Raw genomic sequence first — 21,535 nt, forward strand, 5'->3', positions numbered from 1 at the left:
TTAAAAGTTCTCAAACTGCCACAGTTCTCCTTTCACATCCCATTTTTTCTCCAAATATTGTTTCATTTTCGCCCAGTCTGCCATAAATTGTTCCGGGTCTTGGTCTTTAAGTTTTCTTGTCATTTTGTCCATTTCTGCCATGCACAGCAATTTGTAAATCCAGTCCTCTACAGTAGGTACTTCTTGCACTTTCCATTTCTGCACATACAATAATCTTGCTGCAGCTGTCATGTAAAATAACAATGTTCTGTGCTGCGCTGAAACATTCTCCATCCCCAAGTTTAGTAGCAACAATTCTGGGTTCTTATTTATTTGTATTTGTAAAATCTCATTTATTACTTCTATTATTTCACCCCAATACTGTTTAGCTACTTCACATGTCCACCACATATGATATAGTGATCCTTCGTGCTTTTTACATTTCCAGCACTTGTCTGACATATTAGCATTCCCCAGCGCAATTTTTTTTGGTGTTAGGTACCATCTGTATATCATCTTATACACATTTTCTTTAATATTCATGCACATTGTAATCTTAATTGTATTCTTCCACAAGTACTCCCAGGACTCCATCGTTATTTCTTTATGAAAGTTTATTGCCCACTTCACCATCTGTACTTTCACTGTTTCATCCTCAGTGTACCATTTTAAAAGTATCTTATAAATCTTTGAAATTTGTTTCTTGCCTTCTTGTAGCATTACTTCTTCCAATTCTGAGTTTTCCATTCTTATTCCTCCTCTTGAACAGTCCGATTTGTAAAGATCTCTGATCTGTCTGTATTGAAACCAACTGTAACAAGGAGACAATTCTTCTTCTGATTTTATTTTTAACGTTAACTGTTGTATTTGTATTATCTCCTTGTAAGTTAAACATTGCTGTTCGTTATCGACAGTTCTCGGGTCTATTACTTCATACGGGACCACCCAAGAGGGGATTTGGTCTTCCAGATACATCTTATATTTCTTCCAGATTGTGAAGAGGCTTCTTCTAATATAATGATGCAGAAACAGAGAGTCCGCTTTTGTTTTGTCATACCATAGGTATTTTCTTATAGCCTTCCAATGCCAGAAGTTTGCGATTTTTCAACGTTATCCAATCCTTTATCCATGTCAAACAAATTGCTTCATAATACAGTCTTAGGTTGGGCAGTTGCAAGCCACGTCTTTCTTTCACATCCTGTAGCACTTTCATTTTAACACGTGGTTTCTTGCCTGCCCACACAAAGTTCGAAATTTTTCTTTGCATTTTTCAAATTGTTTAGAGTCTCGGATTATCGGAATCGTTTGTAACAGAAACATCACACATGGTAACACATTCATTTTTATTGTCGCAATTCTGCCCAACCATGATAAATTCAACTTGTTCCATTTTATCAAGTCTCTCTCTATTTGTATCCACAGCTTCTCATAGTTGTTCTTAAATAAGTCTATATTTTTTGCAGTTAATTCAATTCCCAAATATTTTACTTTGTTTGTTACCTCGCAGTCCGTTAGTTCCATCAATTCTTGTTGTTTCTGTTTAGTCATATTTTTACATAGTATCTTCGACTTCTTTTTGTTTACGAAAAAACCGGCCAAGTCTCCAAATTCCTTTATCTTCTTTATTACCTTTGGCATATTGTCGATTGGATCCTCTACAATCAACATTATATCATCTGCAAATGCTCTGACCTTGTAGGTAAACTCTCTTATCTTTATACCTCGAATTGTATCATCCTCTCGTATCTGGATCATCAGTATTTCCAAGATCAATATAAACAACAACGGAGACAATGGGCAGCCCTGCCTTGTACCTTTGTTTATTTTTAGTTTTTTTGTCAGATCATCATTCACTACAATCACTGCACTTTGGTCTTTATAAATTCCTTTAACTGCTTGTATGAACTTTTCTCCCATTTGCAGCTTTTCCATAGTGGCGAACATAAAGTCCCAGTTCAAATTGTCAAATGCTTTTTCTGCATCTACGAAAAAGAAACCAACCTCTCTATCGCAATGCTTATCATAATATTCAATAGCATTTATTACTGTTCTCAGATTGTCCTTAATTTGTCTATTAGGTAAAAATCCCGCTTGTTCTTCTGCAATGAATTCCGACATCCATCCTTTAATTCTTTCCGCCAATACCTTTGCAAATATTTTATAGTCATTATTCAACAATGAAATTGGTCTATAATTTTTAACATTAGTCAAATCTTGTCCTTCTTTTGGAATCAATGATATGTTGGCCTCCTTCCAAGTGTCAGGAATCTCTTGGTCTTGCATAGCACCATTCATTACCTACTTCAAGAGAGGCACCAGTTCTTGGCCCATTGTTTTGTAAAATTTTGTCGTTAATCCGTCTGGACCTGGGGCCTTCCCCAGCTTCGTTGATTGGATAGCTTCTTTTATTTCTTCTTCTGTCACCTCCTTATTCATTTTTTCTTTCCATCCTTCTGAGATTGTCGGAAGTTTCATCTTATCTAAATAATCCACTATTGAATCTTTGTTCACCTCTTTTTTTTGGTATAATTTTGCATAAAATTTAAAAAAGGCTTTACTAATGGCGACTTGATCACTTAGTAACTTATCATCTTCTCGTATCGTACTAATAATTTTCTTCTCTTTCCTCTTTTTTAGTTGCCATGCCAAATATTTCCCAGGCTTATTTGCTCCCTCAAACGACCTCTGATTCATCCTCTTTAAATTCCACTCCAATTCTTTATTGTTCATTGCCGATAACTGTTCCTGCAATATTTTAATATCCTGATATATTTTCTTTTTGCCTGGACTCTTTTTGAGCTGAATCTCTTTGGCTTTAATTTTTTCCATGATTTCTTGTCTTTTTTCCTCCTTTTTCCTCCTATCTCTTGCATTCAAGTCCATTAGTATCCCTCTGATCACAGCCTTATATGTATCCCAAACCTTGTTTGTTGATACTTCTTCGTTCAAATTGCATTGCAAAAAAGAACTTGGTCTCCCTTCGCAGTAACGCAATATTCTCTTCCATTTGTAACAGGTCCTCATTTATTCTCCATCCTCTTCTTTTACTATTCTTACCAAATTTCCACACAATTGGGTTATGATCTGAGCCTACCTTTGGCATTATTTCCACCTCTTTAGTCCAAAGCAACAATTCTTTGGAGGCCCAGATCATGTCTATTCTTGATAGTGTAAAATGTCTTGCAGAATAATATGTATATTATCTACTCTTGGGGTACTGTCTCCTCCATACATCCTCTAAACTTTCCTGTTTCGTGATTGCAAAAAATGACTTTGGTAATAGTCCTCTTTTCTTTTGTGTAGTCTTAGATTTCTTGTCCTCCTCCAAGTTCGTAACTCCATTAAAATCGCCTGCCAATATTATTTGATCATAAGACAATTCATCTAACTGTTTTTGTAAGTCTTTGAAAAAATTTTCTTTTGCACCATTAGGCGCATAAATTCCAATCACCAATGTCTTTTTTGAATTCCAAATTATTTCCACCGCCAAATATCGAGCTTCTGCATCACTTAACACCACTTTTGGCTGTAGTTCCTCCTTTATATACAATACAACACCCCTCTTTTTCTGTTTGGAGGCAGCTACAAACTCTTTTCCCAGCTTTGCCATTTTCAAATATTTTACATCTTGCTTTCTAATATGTGTCTCTTGTAGGCATACAATTTTACATTTCTGTTTTACAAGCCAGTGGAAAATAACCTTATGTTTACAGGGTGAGTTTAGTCCATTTACTTTCCAAGATAGAACTTTACACTCCATGATCAAGCCTTTGTGGGTTTTGGTAAGTCCTTTTCATTTTTACTAATAAAATCCTCCATTTCCTGACCAGATCTGATGCTCTTTCTTGCTCCGCCAAATTCAAATGTCAGTCCCTCTGTTATTTCCCATCAGTATTTTACTTTCATTTCTTTTAACATCTGAACTAGCTCCCTGTATTTCTTTCTTTCCAACAACACCGATCTGGGCAGTTCCTTCATGATTCTTACCGCTTTTCCATCAATTTCTTTCCTTCTGGCAAATGTTGCAGTCCTTCCCTATGGCCAAAGTCAGCCCTAATCAGACTGTTACCCAAATTTTGTGTTCTCCGGAAGCCAATTTTTGGTTTTTCCTCACATCCCTTAATGTTTTCTATAAGAGCCCAATGTTTAAAAATTATTTTTTAAAATTTGATTGGTCGTAGGCTTTACCAGGACGCAGGAATGATTTGTTTCCCTTAAAGTCTATTATTGATGGTGCTAAGCTCCTGAAGAAGCAGGCGCGAAATCTGTTCGCAGCCGGCCTCAGATTGAGAGCATTCCATCGGGGTACGCCTTATGGCTATATCCTTGCATTAAGAAACAGACCAGTCTGGCGTTACATACTCCATGGGAAGTACACCGTTCCATCGTGAGAAACATTGAAAAAAACTCTGAATAGATTATTGCTTGAGAATTTAACGGAAAACATAAGAGAAGCTTTTGGACTTTAAGCAGTTTTGGAGGGAATTGACGTCTTCCGGTTCATTTATGAAAGATTCAGTATGAAATTGTATAATGAGACTAATTTTGTATAAATATGTTTAAGTATCTATGAGCACTTTGCACTTTGTATATTTTGTGGAATATTTGAAATTGTGTATCAATATATGAAATTGATTTTTGGTATTCTATGGGTGTTGTCCCTCATTCATTGACTACTTTATACAGATACAGCCATTTTCCTTTCCACACCTAATACCAGCTGGGTTAAGGCGAGGGGGCAGGCATTGCCAAATGTTTCCCTCCTGATCCCAACTAGTGCAAATGGGGGTGCACATTGCCACCTTCTAACTCTGCTGATACCAGCTGAGTTAAGGCAAAGTTTAGGCATTGCCACCTGCTCCGCTCCTAATACCAACTGGGTTAAGTCTGGGAGAGGGCATTGCTATCTGCTCCCCTCCTGATCCCAACTGGTTTAAATTGGGGCAGGCATTGGCACCTCCTCCGCTGCTCATACCAGCTGGGTTAAGGTGGGGGTTAGGCATTGCCACCTGCTCCACTCCTAATACTGGCTGGGTTAAGATGGGGAGAGGTCATTGCCACCTGATCCACTCCTAATACCAAAAGGGTTAAGGCAAGGTGGTGGGCATTGTCACCTGCTCCACTTGTAATATCTGCTGTGTTCAGGTGGGGGTGGGCATTTCCACCTGCTCTGCTCCTAATAACAGCTTGTTGAAGTTGGGAGGCGGGCATTACCACCTGCTCCCATCCTGCTCCTGGCCTGGGCTTCCCACCATGGCACATTTTCTGGAGGGACATGGTGCCTTGCCTAGGCTTCCCTCCCTGTCAGCACCCTCTGGTGGTGCACCAGGGTATAAAGTGAATTGTCTGAAATACGCTTCCTCAAGTATATAGGAAAAAAATGATTCTTTGTTCCAGTGTCTTTCTTTTATCAGGTAAAGCAATTTCAGGTGACTTCAGATTGACCAGATATTAGCAGAATGGGAAAAGGAGTTGTTTGTCTACCCCCTTCAGAGTCTGCTTTGATTTTGAGCCTGTTAGCAGAGTAGTATGTTAGGTGCAGCAAACTGTATGTGTTGCAGAGTGCATGTGTGGAGAGGAAGGTTAGACGGCCTTAGAAAAGCAATATGAGTTCACTTATTATTTATATTCCATTGCAGACAAGAAAATAGGATTCTTTCTAGTTATCTATTCTAGGATGCTGGTGAATTGCAGGACAGCATGTCCTGCACTCATGGTGGAAAGGTAGCAAAAAAGGACAAAGAGAATAAGGTATGGCGCAAGAAAGATGGGAGGAGGTCCTTGAGAAAACTACATTTCAAAGAGATAGCTCCAGGGTTGTAGAAAGGAAGGATGCACAGACCTTTGACCTCTCTATCTCCTTGACTCTCTCATTTCCCCCCTCTGAAATATGAGAAGAGGGACAGTATAGCAGTCCTCCTCTTCATACAGAGTTGATTGGTAGCTGGGAAAGAAGAGTTTGAAGGGTTTTCCTTTCCATTCCTATTCCCACCTTGATTGATCAATCTGAAGCCGGTTATTGCTGCTGAAAGAAAGACATAGCAACAAGGCCTGTCTTGTGTTTACATAATAATTTCCACTGCTGGGAACATTCCCAGATAAGGTTACCAGTCCCCCAGTGGAAGCAGGGAATTCCACACTCCCCCCCTGCCTCCCCCACTCACCTGACTGGCAGGGAGGAAAGGTGCAGGAACGGGACTCCTGGAAGTGACATTACTAGAAGTGATGTCATCGCACAGGTGCAGGAGTGCACACATGCAAGGGACACAGAGAAGGTGAGTACTGGGTACTGCTCTCCTGCTGGGAGGGTAGGAGGACTTGGTAACTGTATTCCCAGAAGTTCGAGGATGGTATGCCTGCACCACATAGATACCACTGTAGTTTGGAGGGTAACATAAATAGAATCTCATGGGCTCATACTAGTGGTCCATCTAGTCAAGCATTCTGTTTATTGCAGTGGACAATAAACAGGGCACAGAGGCCAAGGACTTCCCCACATTGCCTCGTAGAATTCACTGGCATTCAAAGATTTGCTCTCTTTGACTGTGGTAGTCACATTTGGTCACTGCCTGGCTAGTAGCTATTGATGGGCTCTCCTCCAAGAATCTGTCTAAGGTGCTTTTGAAATCATCCATGCTCATCACTATATCTACGAGCAGTGAATTCCACAATTTAATTACTCATTGAGGAAGTATTTCCTTTTCTCTGCCCTGTATGCATTGCTCCTTAACTTCAATGAGTGACCCTGACTTCTAGTATTATGAGAGAAGGGGGGAGGTTCTCAATCCACTTTTTTCACCCCATGCTTAATTTTATAAACTCTATCATGCCCCACAGGCACCTAAGGATGTTTTGGACAAAACCTAAAGAAGGTATTTGGTAACTTTGTAACACCATCCTAACACCGGTTCAAGGTGTTAACCTTGGTGTTAAAAGCCCTTCACAGACTGGGACATGCATACCTGCGAGACCGCTTCTTCCATTACGTCCCCTGCAGGGTGTTGCACTCTGCAGACAAGCAACTCCTGGTGGTCCCCAGCATGAAGGATATCTGTCTGGCCTCAATCAGGGCCAGGGCTTTTTCCGCCCTGGCCACAGCCTGGTGGAACGCTCTCCCTCTGGAGATCCGGGCCCTGTGGGACCTGTTACTTTTGCAGGGCCTGTAAAGCGGAGATGTTCCGCTGGATCTTTGGCTGAGTGCCAGCGGGTGTCCTTCTTCTATCTAAGACCACCACTTCTTCTGGGGATGCCCTCGGCCATCTGCTATGCCCATATATGGACTCCTAATATTTGTCTAAATAGCCTGCTCCTGGACTATTTTAATGATTTTAAAAAAAATATTCTTGATTTTATGTTTTTGTGATTTTAATGTATTTTTTAAATGTTGTTAGCCTCCCTGAGCCCATTTGTGGAGAGGGTGGGGTATAAATTGAATAAAATAAATAAATAAATATTTTATCTAATTCCCACTGTCTCCTCATTGCCATATTTCATATCAGACAAAAATATATGTCAGCAAATAAATTATAGTTGATTTACAGTACATGTGCATTATAATTAGTAGTAATCCATTAATGAGGATCCCTGGTAGTTTCTTTTTTCAGGATAAACTTTTGAAACATTGACAAAGTGGTTTTGACGTATCACTGGTCTTCAGAGAGGGAGCGATAAGGCTATGGAAGAGAACCCCCTCTTCCCCATCTTTTAAACACACACATTTCTTGTTTATGCACATTTTTTCTTTGGACTAAGTACAGAAAGTCTTCACAGGTACAAAACTCTTTCTTAAATCTCATGCTACATGTCTTTTATCTTTTTCCTAAGAAACTGAATGATCTCTTTTACTATTGCAGATATCCTTTCTCCTTTCATTCTGAATGGACCACATGTCCATCCTATAACTCTTTTTCTTGTCTTTAAACAAAGTTTCTGAAGATCAGCTTTGTGAACATAGAAACTTGCCTGGGGTTATAAAATGGAAGAGTTACCATATGCCAATAAATAACTGTTTATATGGCAGACTGAGGGTCTAAGAATATGAGACACAGAGAGATCTGTGATAGGCAGTAACTTGTTTGAGTAGTTACTTGGCCATGAATCCAAGCATGCCTATGCATTCATGTGGCTGAATAGAAACTTTTATTTGTGTGTTTGTGTGTGTTTCTTGAACTGTTTTTAAATGCTATTTTAAATGCTGTTTTAAATTTAAATTGTTTTAAATTGTTATTAGTGTTAGTGTTCACTGCTTGGCGGGCCCTGTTTTTGGGTAGAAAGGTGGCATACAAATGCCTTAAATAAATGTAATAGATTCATCTGAACAAGAGCTTTCAGATTTGATTAACCTCTGCTGTGTCACCTGTCTTCAACATATTATAAATTTTAACACTGCAATTGTCAGATCAAGTATTTTAAAATATAACATTGCATCTGGCAAGAGTCCTGTATGGATTTTCAGCCACCCTGAGCCCATCTGTGGGGAGGGTGGGGTATAAATCGAATAAAATAAATAAATAAATTGTAGGTTTATGTGGTGGTATAAAGTGCAATCAGGCTACAGCCAACTTTTGGCAACTCCTTCCCTCCACTGGGTTTTTTTTAGGCAAAAGACTAACAGAGGTTCTTCTGCCTCTGCATAGAGGTGCTGGTGTTCCTTGGAGGTCTCCCATCCAATTCCTATCCATGGCCAACCCTGCTTAGTTTCAAAGATATGATGAGGCTGAGCTTGCCTAGGCTATCAAGGTCAGGGCTAGAAGCTTAATAAGCAAGTAGATATCATTGTTGGTGATAAAAGTTCTGGTAGTGTACACCATTAAATGTCAAACAGTGTCCTGCCAATGGTTGATGATGATGAGTATCTTTTGTTTTGTTGTCAATCCAAGGGTTTTGTGGAGAAAGCTATGGAAGTTTGTGGATAGGGTACAGAAGTGCTGGTAGCTTAAAGAACTGGCAGGAATATATGAGGGTTGTGAAAGGGCTAAGTCATGGGAGAAATTAAGATGCAGTGAAAAATCCTTATTATACATTATTATACATTAAACTAAATCATAGACTTGGAGCCCTAAATGAACAAGTGGTCGTTGCAAGCCTCGTTCGTTGCCTTTGTCAGCCATTCGTCAAGCCAGACCATCTGGGGGCCTTTCAATCACTTCCCCTGGCAACGGCAGGGACTGAACTCTGTCTGAACTCCTTCTGGCTTTAACCCTTCCAAGTACTTCCAGCAGAGAGTTCCGTTTTTGCCATTGTGAAGAGAAAATGACAACAAAGGGAAGGACCCATGGATCATGCCTTTCCTGGGGTGCAATCTCTCTGAAACTTGGGGGGGGGTCTTTGGGGACTATGTCCCCTGCAAATTTGGTGAGTATAGGATATTGGGAAGATCAGTTTGTGGGGTGTTTAAAGGGCCCTGCAACTTGCACATGGCAGGGAATGGCCCTTTAAACTATCAGCTGGCAGGAAGCAGGGGGGAATTCCCCCTGCCACCTGCCAGCTGATAGTTTAAAGGGATCTTTAAGGGGTCACGAACAATGAACAATGAACATGTTTGTGAACAGGGTCATGTTCGTTACTGTTTGTTGTTTGTGGATGGCAATGAACAATGAACAGCTTGTTCGGGTTTTTTTCTCGTTCGTGCCCATGTCTAGTCTTATCCACAAGATCTTTCCATCTCTTTTTTGCAACTAATGGAGTCTATGAGCAAAAGTATGCATGCACATGTGTTGATACTGGCTTATAATCTCCTTCTACATCTATCTCCTTCTATGATTGACTGACAGGCTTACTGGATCATGGGAATGCTATCGATATAGTTTATTTGGATTTCACTAAGGCTTCTGAAAAGGTTCCACATGATTTTCTGATAGGTAAACTGGAAGACTGTGGATTGGACTTTAGGATGGTTAGATGGATAGGGAACTGGCTGGATAACCAGACCCAAAAAATAGTTGCCAATGGTATCATGTTTGATTGGAGGGAGGAGTCCAGTAGAGTGCCAGAGGGCTTGGATCTGGGCCCAGCACTTTTCAATATTCTTGTAAAGGATCTGGATGAGGGTGTGAAGGGAGTACTCATTAAATTTGCAGATGTCTGGGAAGAGTAACAAACACCCTTGAAGATAGAGATAGAATTCAACAAGATCTGAACATACTGGCAAAGTGGGCAGACTTGAATAAGATGCGATTTTACATGGATGTGCCATGTTCTCCACTTGGGTAACAAAAATGCAGAGCATGCATACTGGATGAAAGATACAGTTCTGGGTAGCAGTGTGTGTGATATGGATGGATGGGAAGCTAAATATGATCAGTCAGTGTGATGCAGCAGCAAAGAAGTCAAACACAGTCTAGGAGTGTATCAACAAAGGCATAACATCCAAATCACAGGATGTCATTGTCCCACTATATACAGCTTTGGTCAGGCCCCGCCTGGAGTATTGTGTGCAGTTATGGAGGCCTTATTTCAAAGAGGATATGGACAAACTGGAAAGGGTGCAGAGGAGAGTGACCAGGATGATCACGGGCCTGGAGACCAAGTCCTACAAGAAAAGACTGAGGGATCTGGGAATGTTCAATTTGGAGAAGAAGAGGTTGAGAGGAGACATGATTGCTCTCTTTAAGTATTTAAAAGTTGTTCCTGTTGGCAAAAGAGGATAGGCCTCAAAATAATGGTTCTAAACTACAGGAGAGAAAGTACCTATGGGACATTAGGAAATCGTCTTCAGATTAAGAGTAATTCAGCAATGGAATCGACTGCCTAGGGATGTGGTGGGTTTCTCCTCATTGGCAGTCTTCAAGGAACAGAGGGATGAATACATCAAGTCAAGTTAGCATTTATTGGCATAGATCAACAATTCAAGTTACTGCATTACAAATACATTAATACAATTGTATTTTATTTCTGTGGTAACCTTTGATGCAACTTTAAAGCAGCTTGAGAAACTTAGCCATCGTCTTGGTGACATCAGGAAAGGAATCATTCAACAGTCTATAATCTGTAACCGAGTCAGGACAATCCATCATACTAGCTAGAACAGATTTTAAATGTGTGTGACATATATCAGCATACAAATGACAGTGCAGGAGAACATGTGTAATTGACTCGACACATTTTTGCAGTATGTGGTTAGGTAGGGTGTCCTATTAAATCTGCCATAGAATATGGCCGAGGGCATAGCGTTACACCTGGCCAGGGAGAATGTTCTATGTTGGTGTGGAACTTGCAGGGAGGATAGTTATGGAGCCATCCTCCCTACAGTAAGAGGAATCTCAAAGCTCAGAGGGGGAGCAGATTTTGGTAGTCAGGCTATATAACTTCTGTCACTCAATATCTAACATCCTATACTTAATTTGTTGAAATGCAGCCTTTGATGTTAACATTGACAGCAAGTCCCTAGATATACCCAAAGATACCCCTCTATGGATGAATACTTGTCGGGGTTGCTTTAGGTTGTTCCTGCATTTGACTGGGGGTTGGACAAGATGGTTTGTAAGATCCTTTCCAACTCTACAATCCAACTCGTATAATTGTCTTATATTGAGTCAGACCATTGGTCTATCAAGATCAGCATTGTTTATGCTGACTGGCAGCAGCTCATCAATGTCTCAAGTGGGAGTCTTTCCCATTACCTGCTACCTGGAGGTGCCAGGGATTGAACCTGAGACCTTCTGCATGCAGAACAGATGCTCTTCCACTGTACTGCTGCCCCCATGTATGCACTGTATACTGAGAGAGAGCTCAAGACCTACATCTGTATTGCTCTGCATTTAAAATCCACACACTGGGAGCCTATGGGAATATTTAGGTCAATTATAGATGTAAAATTTATGAGGTTTTTCTCTGGGTCGGCCTCTTTCTGTTCATAGTTAGCTCATCTGCTTATGGAAGAGAAGGAGAGCATTTTTTACCAGTTTCCCCCTTTTTTGCATTATGACCCCCATGAGTCTTAGTGAGGGGTCCACTGACACAAGGGGACACAATTTTCAGGGAGCAGAAAACTGCAGTGGAAGGGAGGGAGGGAGGGAGGAGAGTCACCATTTACGCAGCACTGGTCTTGCTTATGCTGCATAGAATCCAAGCCCTTTAAATGAAGGCATTTGGAATATTAGCATTAGATTAAACTGTGTGATTCTTTTGCTTCCAGCTTTTAAAAATCAGCTCTTTATTACATTTGGCAACTCCAACTCCTCTGAAATGCAGAAATCCCCTCTATGTACCTTTAGGATTTGGCTGCTTAACATATTAATTCATGCCAGGTTTTGCTTTTTGGTGACAAACCCAAAAATTATGTTAATGAAGCTCAGCATCCCTGGTTTAAATATATTGTTTACAACTGATACCCAGTGCTTGTCTTTATGATACCTCTTATACGTTCCAGATGTCAAACTGGGCTTTAAATCAGCTCTCTTGTGGGTCTGCACTCACAGTGAAGAGTTCTAATTACTGAAAATTTGAAGAGCCTCTTTGGACTGTTAGTTAGAAACCAAAGAATTCTGCAGAGTGTTTGCATGCTTCTGCTTTCCAACACTTGTTTTGTATATTTTCAATGGAGAAACAGTTTCTGAAGATGACTCTCCAAAGTACATCAGAGGGTGGCTTTGACAGCATATTAACACCTGTGCTTCTGTAGTAAGTATCTATTTGCTGTGATAGGCATTTTAAGCAAGCACTGCTATCACCTTCGGCTGGTCAGTTTCTGCAGCACACCAAGGACTCCAAGGAGCATTCTAGGGAAGACCAAGGGGTCATCTGAGGAAATGAAAAAAGGAAAGGCACTTGTCAGGCTCACCAATCCAAAATTCTCTTGGGAAACTGGAGAAAGAGAGAAATGTTGCCTTCTTCCAAAAGTAAAATAAGGAGGAGGCTGATGAATGCCTGGTAATGAAAACAATAATTTTTAAAAAATTAGATTGAATAAAGATATTACAAAAGAAGACCGGCTCTGCAGAACATTAATTTTGCCTCTTTTCGTGGGTGGATGAAAACCAAAAATCTACATAATCCAAGAGACAGAAGAGGAAGGAAAATATAATCAAGACTTTGTTACCGAAGGGAGGGAGGGAGGGAGGAAGGAAGGAAGGAGTCATGAGTCAGCCAGGGCTCAGTGATAGTGAGGAGCTCTTATTCTGGCATTCACAAAAAAAAGATAATCTAGTGGCTCTAGATGGCTAATATCTCTGTTTTTTTCCAGCTCGAATCCTTCATCTCTAAGTCTTATAGTTGTGTACATTTGTTTGTTTGTTTATCTCTTATACCAGGGCCATTTTCACACTGTCTATAAATCGCTCGCGACTCATGGAAGGCTATGGGCTTCCTTGCACGATTTTTGATGCCATCTGTTTACAAAACACCACAAACAGTGATTTACGGCGTTTTGTAATCGGATGGTGTTAAAAATCGCACGAGGAAGCCTTCTGTGAGTCTTGCGCGATTTATAGACAGTGTGAAAACGGCCCAGGTCAAGATCGTTCTCTGATCCAGCAGGTGAAACCCAGTTAGCTGGCCCCAGGCCTCCAGCGTCACCTCCACCCTTAGAGCGCCCGTAGACAGAAGCTGAGAACTGAACTGCAGGCATGGAGGCAAAGTGCATGCCTCCTGAGCCAGCGCCAGCTGCTCTCTGAAGGAGTAGTTGCAGGATTCTTTCCCAAGCAATGGGCTGCATGCATGGCCTTTAGCTCTGGGGCTATAAAACCAGCTAAGAGGCTGGTGGGTGTGGATGCAATGTGTATAACTGATGTGAAGTCACTCACTCTGTCTTGCCTGGTTCCTGAAAGCCTGACCTTGGACTGCCTGACCTTGCTGAGCCTGACTGCTGGAACCCTGACCTTGGACCAAACGACCATGCCTTGCCTAGACTCTGGAGACCCAGCCTTGGATTGTGTGTTGGAGCCCAGTCCACTTTCTAGCCCCCAGTACTGGGAACCTGCAGGCCAGTATGGAAGGAAGGAAGGAAGGAAGGAAGGAAGGAAGGAAGGAAGGGAGTTTAACTGACAATTTGAAACGTGAAGGATAATAGAGGGAAGGAAAGCAAAATGCAAATATGTAGAGAGCTCGCAAATGTGATTGCAGTTTGTAAACATTCTTTGATAGAAAACTGTTATTTTATATCTCCTTTCTTGGATACTTGGGAACAGGGAACTTGGAAGTTTACCGCTCTTTGTGGCAGTTCTCATGGTTAGTGAGATTTTGAGGGACAAATAGCAGCAATGAGGACATCCCAGACCTCTGATTCAGTGACTGTGCTTTCTTTGTAAATGAGTCCTAGTAATCTGGAATTGTTTTTTGTACTTTTGTGTTATGCATTCCCTTTTGAGAAGGGCTGTGTCTCAGTGGTGGGGCATCTATTTTGCCTGCAGAAGCTTTAGTTTCATTCCTCAGCATCTCCAGTTAAAAAGACCAGGCAGTAGATGATAGGAAAGATCCCTGCTAGAAACTCTGGAGAGCCACTGTGAGCCACTTGATGGACTCATGGTCTGACTTCATATAAGACAGTTTCACATGTTCAATTGTACTCAATGGGTGATAAATATCCATGCTTCTGGGAAAAAAAATAACTCAGGGCCAAGCTACAAGTGACGAATGACACTTGAATGGCAAGTGTATTTCTCCCTGTTCACTTGCCCTCCACTCGATCCACTTGCCGTTCAAGTGTCATTTGTCACTTGTAGCTTGTCCCTTAGTGTTCCTTATGTGGCTCCTATCTAAGCAGCTTATGGCTTCAGTGGTAGAAATGTGTCATTGTGTATTTAGACTATTCTCAGACGAGAACTGAGCAGTAAGGTTCTTCTGTGTGCAAGATCTTAAATTTTGTGTTAAATAAATAAATATTTATTTATTTAAAAGCATACTAACAGACAGAGGGGTAGACAAACACTTCATTACTATCACTTAAACAGTTTCACTCTGTTTGTATCCAGGGGTGGGCTGTGATGAAAAAAGGCCCTGGACAGGGGATCCACCTCCTGGCCCACCCACAACCAACCACCACAAAAGATGAATGAAGAAAGAACCAGCCAGCCTTGTGCAGCGTGGCTGGGTGCCCCCCCCCAGCTTTACTGGGCCCGCCCCAGGTGCAGCCATCTACATGTTGCTATGGCTCTGTTAGACAGGGCACATCTGCTCATGGCTGTTGGAGACAACCCTGGCTCATCCTGATTCGAGGCCTACACAGAGAGCAGAACAGCAGCCATTTTCGTTTTCTCTCTCCTTCTGATGTTAGCTGAGTTAAAGCACTGAGCTAGGGAAGAGCCATTTTCAGTGTTTTTGCCCTACTCATGGTTTGTGCTATTCTTTATGTGACAAAGGTTTACTTCAGTATTAATCAGATATGCTGCCCTTAGCTATACGTGTATCTTATCTATAAGGCAAAGGCATATTTAAATCAAATAATGTAGGAAGTGCTTGGTTTCAATAAGCCCCATCTTTGGCACCATACAGTGCCAGGGAAGCTGATAATGAAGACAGAGTTTGCCTTAAAGTTAAAATATGTCACCGGCACTGGTTCATTATGGGAGACTAGCAACGAAGCCCATTGTAGGAAAAAATACAATGGGCTCTAGAAAGGGGAGGGTGGGTAGGCAGGCATTGCCTCCTCCAAGACTGATACCAGCCGGATGAAGGCAGGGGGTGGGCACTTCCTGATCCCTGACAAGTGAAGGGGGAGTAGGCATAGCCTCCTGCTCTGCTCCCGATCCCAGGCAGGTGAAGGGGGATGGGCATTGCTTCTGTGCCTGATCCTGGTCAGGCAAAGGTGGGGGGCGGGCATTGCCACTTGCTTCGCTCCTGATCCCAGCTGAGTGCTTGCTCGGCACCTGATCCCAGCCTGGGCTTCCCACTGTAGCACACACTCTGGAGGTTGGGCTGCCTCATCTGGCCTTCCCTCCACAGCGGCACCCTCTGATGGTGCACTACGGTAGGAAGTGAGTTGTCTTTAATACACTTAGCCTTTTACATTGTAGGATGGGCCCTAATTTGAAACTTCCCTGATAGATAGAACTGCCACTCTCCTCACTGATGCAAGCCAAAGATCAGTTAGGGGCAGAAAGATCTAGTATCAAGAGTATTTGACCTAGAGCACAGCCCAAGAAGGGGGGAGGAAGGGGGTTTGGGGGTGAGATATGGATAGGAGGGGGTGTTCCTCCACAATGCCAGCATTAATCATGTCTGCTCACTAGCTACCTTTTCATAATATTCTTGGTAAGATCTCTGTGTTCTGTGTTTGATGTCAAAATCCTGAAGTAAATTCTCAGGAGAGTAATTGGGCTTTTGGTGTGTGTGCCCTTTTGGACAGAGATGGATGTGCTTAGAATGAGTCCTCCATTATCTGTGGCACTGTCTTGTGTGTTTTCAACATACTTTATACTCAGCTAGCTTGATGCCCGTGCTTCGCTTCGGTATTTCACTACTTTAAATCCAGTTATAATACTTATGGGTATGTAACATTTTTTTGGTTTGTGGGAGATTTTTTAAAAGTTGGTTTTGTAGTATAATAGCATAGCACCCAATCTTCACAAAAGTGTTTGAATAAAGTGAAGCATGTTGATGCCTAAAACTGAGGAAGTGAATTTCGAAATGTAACATTTATTAAAGAGATTTTTAAAAGGAAAAGATTGTAGTGCAATAAAAAAGTGAAAAATACATACAACCTTTTTTTTTCTACTGAACAACCTCTTTGTAGACCTCATTGGTGGTTTCCCCCCACTTTGGAGCCCCCACTTTGAGGAGAAGCTTGTGGGCTTGGAAGCCGGGGGGGGCGGGGTGAGCATGTTGAGGAACTCCACAGGGTAGTGGGCCACATCATCCATTTGCACCACTGAGTCCCCAGATCTGTAGTCCATTTCTGCCCTTCAAGGGAGTTAAATTGTGTTTCATTAATGATAGCAGCCTTGTCTTTCTTGGAGGTCAGAATGGCATGCTTGCAGAGCCTGTCCATGGACTTCTTCGTGATAGCGATGATATCAGGGTATATTGTGGCTGTTAGGTCTGCTAGGGTTGTCACTACTGTGCCCAGGCCTGCAGGGATGGTCACCTTCCCCTTGGACTTGGGACTTGCTGGTACTTGGCCACTGCTGCTTAGTTCTCTGCTGAAGTATGATGTGCATATTTCTTTGCCACATCTCTTAGTTGCTTCCTCCTTTTAGCATCAGTATATCTTGCACAATGTCTACCAGGAGGCTTCTTGGGGGCAGTAAGAAATGATGGCTGCAAGAGGTGTGAGGTGGAGTTGGACTGAGGGAGGGGTGGTGTGGTGGGCCCTTTGGCAGGTTCATGTGAGAGGTTCACATTGAAATGACCCCTAGAAAGGTTGTGCACCATCTCCCCATGAACATTTTAAAACTCAGCTGCCATACTGACTTTTATATAAAATTCCTTTTCAGGAGTCTTGTACTGTCTTTCTTCAACTGTCTGCCATTTCCTTGACCAATTTTTTACCTCAGAACACAGTTTCACAGCTGACCCATCAGCCTGCCAGCCACACAGGAAAGCAAGGCCCCACAGGGAGTTTGTCAACCCTAGGGGGGCAGACTGGGAGATGTATTCTTACCTCAGAACACATTCAATGACTGGGAGTCAATGAATGTGTCCTGAGGTACTGCATGTGTCCTACATACTGTTTAGGATGCTGGGATGATGACCAATCAAGACTGCATATGTAAATGACCTCAGGGAGGCTGAGTTGGCAGTTGGGGGGGGGGTGGAGCACCCTGCCAGCCACACAAGGAAACTGTATCCCTATGGGAAAACACATTTTACTCCTTTTTACCCCCTTAGGAGGCGAATTTCTTAAAATCCCTTCTTAGTGACCCTCTATATCACAAAAGGAACATTCTCCCCAAATTTCAGGTTTCTAGGTCCAGGGGTTTGGGCTGGGCATTGATGAGTCAGTCAGGACACTTGTCTTTATATAGAGAGAGAAACTTTGTTAGCCTTTATTGCTGTGCAAGCATTGGATCTGTTCTGCAAAAAGAGGAATAAGGTCTTGCTGCATGTCTTGAGAAGAGGTCTGATCACCCTCCTGCCAGAAAGGCAAGCTGGCTGCCTGAATTAGTTCTGGGATAGCCCTTTTCTTTCTGATATGGCCACCCAGTCCAGGCACCACCTTCCCCAGGCCATCTATGTGTGCACTGAAAAAAAATTCCATTTCAGTTTTGGATCTGGGGGTTGTGAATCAACTATGTACTACTACTGATTTTTTTCCAGCTGAGGTGTGGCCAGCTCAGATCTAATCAGTTTGGGTTTTTTTCTCCCTTATCATGAATTTGGGCCCTGTTCTTTGCAATGCAGGCTTTGAGGCTCTTTGGGGCAGCTGTTTTTGCACTTAATAGCACCAAAAATGCATTGAACAAAGTCCTCCTTCTAAACCATGGATCAGATGAGTTTTTTCTCAGTTACACTACAAACACACACACACACACACACACACACACACACACACACACACACTAATGGATCCTGGAGAAAGGGACTGTTGGTGGGTGCACACTATGATGAGAAACTGGCTTGCAAAGGGATAGTGAGACAGTGGTGCTTCCTGCTTTATGTTCATTTTTTTCTATACTGCCAATAAATTATTATTTTGGTGTCAAGTTTCCTTGTGCTTACTCCCTGTCTTTACAATTGCAAGCCTATAATCAAAGTCCTCCAGGGCTTTTATCAAGTTTGATTGATTGAACAGACCATCCTATGGCACTTTTCCTCACAGCAACCATGCAAACGCCTTGATGGGGGTGAAGAAGATAGGCCACTGCCTGGGTGGCACCTCAAACCAAATCAAGATGCACCCCCCCAAACAGGCCTCCTCAGATGTAAGTCCTCTGTTATTCAATTGTACTTACTTACAGGGAAGTGTCTTTAGAATTGCATTCTGTGACTGAAGCCTGCACATTCCCTCTTCCAAACATTTCCAAAGTTGTTAGGCAGGGAGAGGTCTCCCCTTGGAAGGACCCAATTGGCCGAGACACAATACCATTTCCTGAGCAGCAATATATATATTCCCACCAACAGAGTTAAATAATAATGTAAGAGCTCTCTCCCCTTGGGATCTGATCGTTGAGCCATTAAGCAAAACAAGATGCTACCCTACAAGCCCAGTGCCTAGTGCTGCTGCTGCTGCAAGGTACATACTGAAACAAAATGCACAAACTTATTGGTGTGAGTGTGCCATTATAACTTGATTTTATAGACTTGGTTCACCATTCTGGAAGGTACGTTAACAAAATAAAACAGCCATTTCAGGGTCTATTTGTGTCAATTGTGGTGGGTGTAGGCCATTGGCACCCTGGAAAATTCCCTGGAGAATATAACAAGCTATCCCACTCCTGTTATTATCCCTAGTATCCATTTTCCCCTCCTCCTTTTCAGCACTTGACATGTCTAAATTGCATATACCATGAATCATCAGATGGCTTCATGTGTTTATCTATTCAGTATATGCCTTGCATAAGTGAAACAGCAATATTTGGATTCTGAATGATCACTACAAATATTTCATGTCTCTTGACATGACCTCAAAGATCTATAAGACCTACATGACATTTTCAATATAGCCAGCTTACATGTTCAATTGAGAGACATGAGCTGCATGCACTCCTCACTGGATATTGTGCTATTGTTATACTCCAGCAATCATTCTGGAGGATTGTGAGCCAATTTGGTATAGTGGTTAAGAGCGACAGGACTCTAATCTGGAGAACCGGGTTTGATTCCCCACTCCTTCACTTGAAGCCAGCTGGGTGATCATGGGTCAGTCACAGTTCTCCAGAGCTCTCTCAGCCCCACCCACCTCACAGCATGATTCTTGTGGAGGTAATAATAGCATACTTTGCAAACTGAAGGGTGGTATATAAATCCATTATTATTGTTCTCATTGTTGTTGTTGTTGTTGTTAATTACAGCTTCCTGAATGCAGAAGACCATTCAATTGTGACTTATTACTATAGTTCAATGATGGCTTAATATCTGATGATGTGTGAATGGAGCTGTGATGGATTGCACGTTTTAAAAAGCCTGGAAGTGCTGCACACACAGAACCAGAGAGCTTTGAGTGACAGGCTACTCCAAGGGATCTGATTGGGTAGCATGAGCTGGAAAAAGGAGTCTTTTCTCAGTCCCAGCAGGGAGAGATCCAGTGTGAAAAGTTGGGAGACAGAGTCCTAAGAGAAAGTAGTTTTAACAACAGAACTGGGGGAAAGTTAGCATGGAGGTTTGGGAAGTAAGTGCAGATTCCAAAACAGGCCAAAGAAAGGGGATAGATCTTCTAAGGAGAGGAGGTTTTCCCTATCTAGTCAAACCAAGAGGTGGTGGTAGCCATCACAAGCATACTATCTGCTCCTGGTAGACCACCAATGGGGAACTGCCAAGGGGTGCTCACTGGCCCACTCCCTATCCCCAAACTCTCTCTTGCCATTGACTTACAACAATGCACCACCATTGCCAATTACCTCAAACCTCTGTCTGTAGTGCAAGGTAGGTGAAAAACCACCTCTCCCAACTTGCCAACATGGGGAGAGGAGAAAAAATTCCTGCCTGACTCTGGGAACAGCAGCCGGCTACTCCTGCACTACTACAGGGTGAGGTGGGTGGGCCGAGCATGCAGAGCAACTGCCAGCAGGGAGGGCGGAGCCGTCTTCTGAAGGCTCTGTCTCTGAGCCATATCCCCATATGCCTGGGAGATGCCTCTGCCTGCTGCTCCTTCCGAGGTGGCAAAGTACAGTCCCCGCTCAAGCCACTGTGCGGCAGCCGGGAGTACCGCATTATTTAAAATGTTTTTAATGTTGAAATGTTTTAATGTTTGGTGTTTACTGTCTTAGGGACCCTATTTAGGTTGAAAAGTAGGATGAAATAAATACATCTGTATTACATGGCCATACTAGTCTCATAATAGTCTTTTGGGGGGGACAACATATTTTTTGCAGAGTCTCACAGTCCTTACCAGAGGAGGGCATGAACTGAATTATGAACCAAAGTTCATCACAAACTGGGCTGGTTCATGGTTTGTGAACCAGTGGTTCATGGGAGCTCATTTCTCATAAACCGTGACAAATTTTAGCTCGGTTTATTTGGTTTGTATTTCGGTTCGTCACTTCAGACTGACTGCAGTGCAAGGTAGATGAAAAACCACCTCTCCCACCTTGCCAATATGGGGAGAGGAGAAAAAAATTCCTACCTGGCTCTGGGAACAGCAGCCGGCTAATCCTGCAGGCAGACCACCACCTGGAGACTGCCTGCAGTGAACCCCATGTGTAAGTCATTCCCTCATGCTGTATGGCTGAGGCTTTAGGAGCTTGAAGGGGGGAACCATTTTGCCTGGCTGGCCGGGGAAAAGCCATTACATGGATGGCTCCTACCCGGGGCTGTGGGGCTCGCCCAGACAGGTCAAGGCGGTGGTCCAGGGGTGACCCCGTGGCTTGACCTGTACCGCTAGTTTGCCCTTGCCGTATTTAATGGTTGATGTTATATTAATAAAGTGGCCCTTTTGTTCCAAGTCCTGTGTCTGCCTCTTCATTCCGACTGGGGTGGCAAAGTATATATGTAATAATTGAATTAAAAACATAGAAGCAGACAT

This window comes from Eublepharis macularius, chromosome 3 (assembly GCF_028583425.1).
Source record: "Eublepharis macularius isolate TG4126 chromosome 3, MPM_Emac_v1.0, whole genome shotgun sequence".
NCBI classification, from domain to species: domain Eukaryota; kingdom Metazoa; phylum Chordata; class Lepidosauria; order Squamata; family Eublepharidae; genus Eublepharis; species Eublepharis macularius.